We start from the raw sequence: 9,121 nt of genomic DNA, 5'->3' as shown, positions 1-9,121 counted from the left end.
TAATTATCTTAGAAGCATACATACCTCTTCATGCGACTCCAAAGGTGTTGTTGACAAGACAAATTTTAGAAGGTCTTCATATGAATTACTCTCAATGGTTTGACCTTCATTAAGTGAATTTCCAAAAGGGGTCCTTGCAACATCTTTCGTCTGAATGAATAAGAGAAGAAAAACAACAATGTTTGAAGGATAATTGTGTGAGAAAGATGAAATTTGTACGAAATAAACTAACTCTGGAAAAAGGAAAACATACAGGCAAGCTACCGAATATTGCTTTGTCTTTGCAAACACAATCTAGCATCTCGATTTCCGAAACCAAAGAAGAAGACCATATTGATATTCGAGGAACATTGCACTTCAAGTGTGGCGGAATCACCTCAGTGTCAAGAAACTCAAAGTACACAGCCTATGACAACACAAAAAGCAGAAAAGATGTTAAAATACAGACTTTTTCCCCCTTTTGGAGAATTCTACCATGGTATGAACATTACGTACCATTAAGCAAAACAGGTTCCCTCCTAAGACCGAAGTTGTACCTCCATTATAAGCTTCAATGGAAGAAACGAGCTTTTGGAGTACAGCACTTGAGAAGTCGAAAGAAGATATAACAGAAGTATTCTCCACGATGTGTAAGTAATCAGGACTTACAGCGTCATGGCTAGAAGGACAGAGAAAAGCGGTCATGGCATACAAAGTGAAAACAATTTTGAAAGTGTCTCCATCTAATTCACTTGTCAACATTTTATCCAGCTCGGAAATGGTGGGGTAATGTCCTTTGCAGTTGGTCAAATCACAAATAGCTGCCCTTAAATGAGGATCGACTTTCCTACCAATCAGCAAACCTCCGATGGGTGTGCCGAGAACTTTGTTGATACAATAGGCACTGAATTTGACAGGAGGACCATTAGGTAGAGAGAGCAACCTAGTCTGCGAATCGAAGTTAGCTACCAGGTAAGCGATGAGACTTCTAGGAAGGTATTCACAGGTCACATAGAGCAGTTGCTCAAGACCAATATCAGCAACAAGCTTTTTCTGAGTAGCTGTTAAACGTCTAGTCACTCCAAGAAACTTAGGAAGCGAGAGCTTGGTCCTAAAGCCCTGATAATTGCAAATTATATGATTAAAAAATAAATAATCGAATAGTCGGTACATGTTGATGAACAGCAAGTATGTAGTCTTAACATACCAAAAAAAAGTAGGTCACAACAACTATTAACAATGTAATGTGAACATGTAGTATTCGATGTTGTGTGCTTTATTTTTATATAAAAGAGGAACAAGCACACACAAAATTTGAAAAAAAATAAATGAAAAGGCATATACCCAGTAAATAGTGAACAATCCGTAAAAGATATTATTCAATACAAAACCAGTACTACCCCAGTGAGACAAAGAGACAGTACTCTTCATGTCGACGCCTTCTACGCACAGATAAAACGACGTATAATGAACACAAACAAACCATCAAATGACAGCACTTTCACACTACCTTGTACACATGGCATCGAATAGTCGTTACAGGTTGATGAACATCAACTATGATCTAGGCACACAAAAATTTAATAAAATGATCAACCAGAAAAGCAAAAAACATATATAATTTGGGACATACACAAAACAGATAAACACAAAAAAAAAAAAGAGACAAACACAACAAAATCATGTTATACCGTTGCTGCATCATTCCCATCCATGGCTTGCAGATGGAAGAAAAAAAAATAAAAAGAAAGATTGCTAGTTTGAAAGATTAATCTCCATACCCTGCAAAAACAAACAAGTTGGTGTACCTTGATTAACACAATTGATATTTCAGTCATTCGAATAAAATAAATGCTGAGAGAAAAAAAGCAATATGAACAGAAAACCAAACAAAAATCCTGGAGGAAAACAAAAAATCATCCAGGAAAAAGGTACAGGGGAGTATAGACGAATCATCATAAGATAAGCGGAAAAAAAATCATTGGATCTGCGAAAAAGATGAAAAAGCCAAAGAAAAAGAGGTACGAAAACCAGCGATCGTACGAGCTGGAAGAAACGTATAGGTATGAAGAAATTGAAAAGGAAACAAAGGGCAGGACAAAAAAAACAGATCTGAAAACAGGACCTAGATGGATCTGCCCATGGTTTCTCCTCCGTACACGCCTAGCGCCTTCTTGGAGGAAAATATACGAGATCGATGGAGAATGGTCGGGAGAGGAAATAGAATGAAAGAGGAAAGCGGACAGCTCCAACTCCAGACAAAACGAGACCGTCGGGTTAGGTAGGATCTACCTATTGACAAAAAACCCCTCAAAAAAATAAAGTATAAAAAATACCCACGGAACAGGTGGACATGTACACACACAGGGATAGAAATGAAAGATAGAGGAAGATAAGAAACAGGGTCACGTACAGAATAATCAAAACCTCATCAGTAAAAACCAAAAAAAAAAGGAAATAAACTCCTTCTTCCCCAGGATCTGATCGGGGACAGATCCATCTCCTCCGCCACCAACCATCGCCAGTTCGCCACCATCTCTCTCCTCAACCAAACAAAAAATCTTCCGCCTGGTGCACATCAAAAATCAATGGAGCAAGTGGACCAGACGGACGAAATCTGAGAATCATCCTACAAAATTCACGAAGAACTTCTAGAGAGAGAGATTTAGGGTGCTCAGATTATAGACAAAATCATCCAAGTGGTTTACGGGATGAGTCCTTGATCTGAGATAGCAAATTCACCCACCAGCATACGGTATAAAAAGGAAAGGTTAGTACTTAATTCAACTAGAACATGCATTTTTCCATCTAGAAAACCTAGAAAAATCATGTGTACATTACCTTCATTTACCATAATAGAAAAAAATAGAAAAGGTTGAGAATAGTATAATATTACATGGGAAAAAACGTACAATGTACATCACATAGAAAAAACTTACAGACCATTGATCACTTTACACAGCTCAAAGAGAAAAAAAAATAAAAAAAGAGACAGAATTAAGAAAAACTCTGTTAACATCCTCCTGTGTACTAAAAGTTACACAGCACACGTAGAACAAAAAATGGTAACACTGTGTATCATCTGTCCATAATTCTTTGTCCATAGCTCCACAGACTCTTCTTGACTTGCACACAAAAAAGTTAAATCCTCCATTATCTGAAAAAGGCAGATATGAAAAGAAAAAATTGATTTAAACTCATATACATAAACATGTGACTATGACTAACAAATGTACAACAATAATTTCTTTTGCAGATGGATACAACAAAAGCGAATGAGTCGGGAAAAACACAACAGGATGATGAAACAACTGCTGCAGAAAGTATATTTGGATCTATGACAGGGAAGACACCGATACAGTGCCGGAGGATGGTAGATAAATTTGCACAGGTAATGAACCTCTGCAGACTATAGAGATGGGATTTGTTCATATCCTCAAAAAAGAAAAACTAATAAAAGTCTTTGTTACACATTACAGGCATTTCTTCAGAGAAGGAAAGAGAGAGCTGAGCTCGAAAGCTTGGCAGAGCTACAAGCAGTTGAAGAAAGTTTTTACATGCACAAGCAAAACTCGGAAGCGGAAGGACATACGTCATCAAACATCACAAGGGCGAGCAAACAAAAATGCAAGGACTTCGATTTAAATGAGGTAACATGTCAAATTGCTTCACGTAACATAATTTACAAAACAAAAATAAAGTAAAAACATTGAGTTTATTTGGGAGACATTAACAAAACACCATAGCTGATACCCCAAAAACCATGATGCATCTATGTGAAAACCAGGTGCTCAAATTCGAGAACGAAGACAATGAAGGATATGCTGATAGCAACATCCCAGAATTGCATGCAGATGGTGCATCATTTGCTGGTGAGAATGCATGCCCAGCTGACAATGCTGATTATTCAAATGGTGATGAGCATGGGAACAAAGAAGATGAAAAATATGAAGAAACTCTTGAGTCAGTGCTGAATCCAGAGGTACCGACTGCTGAAGAGCTTGAAATGGACAGAATGTTTGCAAACAAGAAGTATCCAACAATGCAAGAGATATCAGAGGCAGCTACTCCCACAGTTGGGATGGAATTCGATTCAAAAGATGATGCATTCTTCTTCTTTGCAGTGTACGCAAGAAGGGTTGGATTTGCAATAAAAAGGGACACCTCCTACGAGTCTAGAAAAACCAATGAAATAACAAGACAGACATTCTCATGCAACAGGTGCCGTGACGATACATACGTTGACAGTGCACTCGGGCAGAGACGGACTTCCGGGATTGTGCGGACAAAATGCAAAGTCGGGATGTTTGTGAAGGAATACAGAGGAAAGTGGTCAATAAGTAACGTGAGACTAGAACATAACCACGACCTAGCTCCGTCGAGTGGATAGTAAGGTTCATGAAGTGTCACGGGTCAATGTCTGCATCGGACAAGACTCTGATCCACATCCTACAAGAAACAAGAGTTCCACCCAGAACATAATGAAAATATTCAGGAAAACAAGGGGAAGCTTCAGGCAGTTCCATTTGATACAAAAAACCTAGAGAACGAGCTAGCAAAAGAAAGAAAGAAAATTAAGAACAGGGACATTGAAGAGTTGTTGCTACTATTCAAGGAAGCACGTGAAAAGATGCCTGGATTCAGACATTCACTTGATGTTGACAGCGATAATAGAGTGAAAAGTATATTTTGGACAGACCAGATAGGGAGGGCAAACTACTCAAAGTTTGGGCAATTTGTATCATTTGATACAACATTTTCAACCAACCAGTATGGGATGCCATTTGCTCCAATATTAGGGGTTGATAACTATGGCAAAACAGTCGTGTTCGGAGTAGGACTGCTCGAGGATGAGAGAGCGAGACACTTTCAAGTGGTTGTTTGAGGAATTCACTGTCTGCTATGGACAACAAGCACCCAGAAACTATAATAACAGACCAAGACGTTGCAATGAGGATTGCAATATCTGAAGCATTACCTTACACAGTGCACCGTTTCTGCAACTTTCACATCAGCAAGAACCTGGATGACAAGTTGTCCCTATTCTTCGCAGTAAGAGGGACTCTGAAGGAAGAACTAAGAGCGGTTATAAGGAACTCATTTACTCCAGAGGAATTCGAAAATAGTTGGCATGATCTACTGGAGCGTCACAATGCTTTGGGAGAGCCACACCTGGACAGGATATATGACATCGAGCTCGGTGGGTCCCAGCATATTTCAAAGAGAGATTCTTCCCATTCACTTCATCGACGGGGAGAAGTGAGAGAACAAACTCCTTATTCAAACACTATGTAAAAAGAAAGGACTCGATTGCAACATTCTTCAAGGAGTATATCATAATACAAGAAAAAAAACAGTCCGACCTAGATCGCCTAAGAGAGAAAAGTGAGTTCAAGGAGTCTGTGAATTGGGGATTCAATCCTCTTGAAAGGGAAGCAATGAAAATCTACACAGACCCAATATACGGCAAGTTTGCTGAAGAGCTAAGGAAGGGTACTGCTTACAACGTTGAAGTTGTGGAAGAGAAGAGATTGTACAGAGTTATTAGGGTGGCAAACTATAGAAATGCAGAGTTCCCCAAATTAATATATATGGTTACTATTTCCTCTGATGACGATGTGTACAGATGCTCGTGCTCTAAGATGGCTCGCGATGGAATACACTGCTGCCATGTCATGAGGGTGGCTAGTCATATTGGTTTGACTGAGCTTCCTGTCAGTTTCATCAACCCTAGATGGACTACTGCAGCTGGGATAGAGGTAGCGCGATTGACGGAGAGAAGAAGCAATACAGCATCACAGAACACACACTTGGCTGTTAGACACGCGATTGAAATGAGCAAAATATCACACATACTATCTACCGGCGCACGGATGATAGGTCATACGACTTGTTTCTTTGAAGGAGTTGCTGAGCTGAAGAAAGCTATATGCAAAGATGCAATGGAACGCCTCCGGACGAAAGAAAAAGTCACACGTAAGAGAAAAAGGTTGATGACCCAGTTCAACAAGATACTGACAATATGCGTCATGAAGATAGAGAAGACAACAATCATGGACACAACAATGAACAGATACACCATGAGGAGAAAAATTCAAGTGACGAAGAAAAAAATGAAGATGAGCATCACCCTTATAAGGATCCACCACAGTCAGGGAAACCAGGGTTCAACCTAGGTGAAAGACCTATGAATTTCCATGAGAAATGTGCTGCAAAACTAAAGAAAAAGGCTGCACCAAGATTGTGTGGACTTTGCAGGTTGCCTGGACACAAGAGACCAAAATGCCCAGACAGAGACAAGGTACTGTACTGACTTACAGAAAAATATACATACAAGTACACAAGAAACTATTAAAAAAGTTATTACCATTTACTAAATTTATCCCATGTAAAAAATACACGAGGTTGGCATGAGCATACCAGGAATGGATTCCCAGAAAGAAGAAGGGAACCCATGACAAAGCAAGAAGGATGAGGGAAAAAAGCAGGATGGAAGTATGCAATGAAAGAAGGAGTACAAACATTTGTGTAATGGTCATGCTGTGTTTGTCGTTCGAACTTGTAATACTACAATTTGGATAATTATTTTTCCGTTCCATAAATTATGAAAACTATCCTTGATAATTATCAACCCAGTAGTCTGTCAAAAAAGAAAGATGAACTTATCAACGCCCTGACCAGTTATGTATCAACCCTCCAAGCAGTTGTTTATCAAATGTAAAAACATGAAAAATTATCAACCCAGTAGCCTATGAAAAAACAGCTGTGGAAAAAGAACATGAACTTGTCAACACCATCCCCCAAAAAACCACCCCTGACCAGGTCGAGTTCTTGAAAGTTATCAACCGCTATTCAATGTGTTTATCAACCCCTGAGCATGTTGTTTACCAGCATATTGATAATTCCACGAACAGCAATAAATTAAGTTACAAACAAAAAAAAATAGACAAAAATTACATTTTAGCTCGTAACAAAAAATACCAACCTGCCCCCTCCCCCCCCCTTACCAACCACTAAAACATATATTTACCAACGGTTAATGTTACAAATTACCAAGCCAAAAAGGAATAAGAAAAAATGCTAATTAAATCAGACTGCAAGTAAAAAAGAGAAGTAGCTTATTTATGCTGTAAGTGGTAGTTTATTTGAGTAGCATCTGGTAGTTCATACCTCACAGAGCGTTGCTTTCCAACAGGTACCTCCAATTCTGCAACTTGTTCAGAGGGTGGTTTAACCAATTCCATGTTAGGACCTTCCTAAGTTCTGGTATCTGATCATAAGTGATTGCAGGTACAACACGGCCATTCCAAAGTTCAAGGAACTTGAGCATAAAATAACCACAATCAATGCTTCAAAAAAAAAAGATACAGAACAAAAGATCTGTGAGCTATCAAATACAAAGAAATATCCAAACAGTGAACAAAGCATAAAGTTAGATAAAAAAGAAGAGAACATACTTGTTATTTTGCTTAGGAGCTTCAATGAAAACCAACTCATAGTCATCAATCTGTTTTGATGAACTGGAGTAATTTATACGATACATGCACTTGATAGCATCGACTAGATCGCTAGAATGATTAATGAGCGATTCATCATCAGGACCACGCGCAGAATCAAGAACTTCAAACCTTTTTTTCTCAAAATTCAAGAACAGTGAATACCAATGACCACATGGCTTCTTTTCTGTTCCAAGATTCTGAAGGACACCAAAACAGAGCTGAAAAAAAAACAAAAGAAGAAAAGATAAAAACAAGGGTCAGAGAAACATTAAAATAAATGTTCACAATTAACACAAAATCGAAAAACATACAACACACAGAAAAAGTTTACCAGATTTTGGTGACTAAGTTTATACTTATCATCCATCCTGAAATGTTTCTGCAGTATTCTTGAATTAAATCTTCTTTCAAGCAAATAAACAGTTACTATCCATGGGAAAATTATCTTCTTCTTCGGACAGTCAACCTGAAGAACAGCAATTCCAATTTCGGCAACCGTTGTTGACAGGTTCTCCGTAAGGCATAACGCTACTAGCCAAGTCACCAAGGAAACCCACATAGGGTCAATCATCAAGAACCTTGAACTGCCAAAAAAAAGAATGCATGAACAAAACTAAGTTGCTAAAAAAGTAATGAATTATCTAAAAAGAACACCATTGCGTATACATGAGAAAACTGACATACTGTTTAATTTTAGAGTGTTCAGAGTCGCTGTTGTGCTTTATAACTTGCTGGTACAATAATTCTTGCTCATCGGTACAAGTTACTCGGTTGTATGGAGGTAGCATGAACTTCGAAGGAAGAACGACCCTTTCCATGCGTAGCCTGGTCCTTGGAGTTCTACTGGCAACAGGTAAATTCTGAACAGGCACTGGCAAAGCTGGAGTAATATAAAGAACCTCCAAATCATCTTAGAAAATAAAAAAAAAAATATTTAGAAAGTGAACAAATTGAAAAAAAAAAACAAGGACATGATATTCTATATGAAAAACTTAACTACTAAGATAGAGTAGGACATACCAGCTTCATTGTTACTGATTTCGGTGGCGATTACAGGATGCAATCCGTCTACAGAGTCATCAAAACAATGTTCTTGAAAGTCAGTTGCACCTCCGTCTTCATTGACAAAAATAAACATCACCGCACATGTAGCCACAAAATAAAAAACAAAAATGAAGGTATAAAAAGAAAAAAGGAAAGGGTCCAAAAAAAACAAAAGAGAGAGGGAAGAAAGAACAAACAGTACTCACTCACACAGATCGAAATTATTCATAACAAAAAAGGTAAAATCATCCATTACATATAAACAGGGATAAAATTACATAGCGTTCATACAGGATATTGTTCACCCATATAAAATAAAAATAAAAAGTTAATACATCGACCAACTCAACAGCACCATCACTTCGCCACACCCCCAATGATACATAAAAAAGGAAGGTTTTGTAAAATAGCAATTAATTCTTCTTCTTCCTCCCTCTCTTGTTCCTTGAAAACGTATTACGGATACTTGCATTTACTTGCCCTGATGGTACGCATTCTGCATATATAGATTACAAGTGGGAGATAATACGCGGAACGGGCGTAGATGAATAGATGGAACAAGACATGCACAGAAAACATGTAATAAGTAAAAAAAGGTT

The sequence above is a fragment of the Lolium perenne genome, chromosome 3 (genome assembly GCF_019359855.2).
Source record: "Lolium perenne isolate Kyuss_39 chromosome 3, Kyuss_2.0, whole genome shotgun sequence".
In the NCBI taxonomy this organism is placed as follows: Eukaryota; Viridiplantae; Streptophyta; class Magnoliopsida; order Poales; family Poaceae; genus Lolium; species Lolium perenne.
This window is presented reverse-complemented; position numbering follows the sequence as displayed.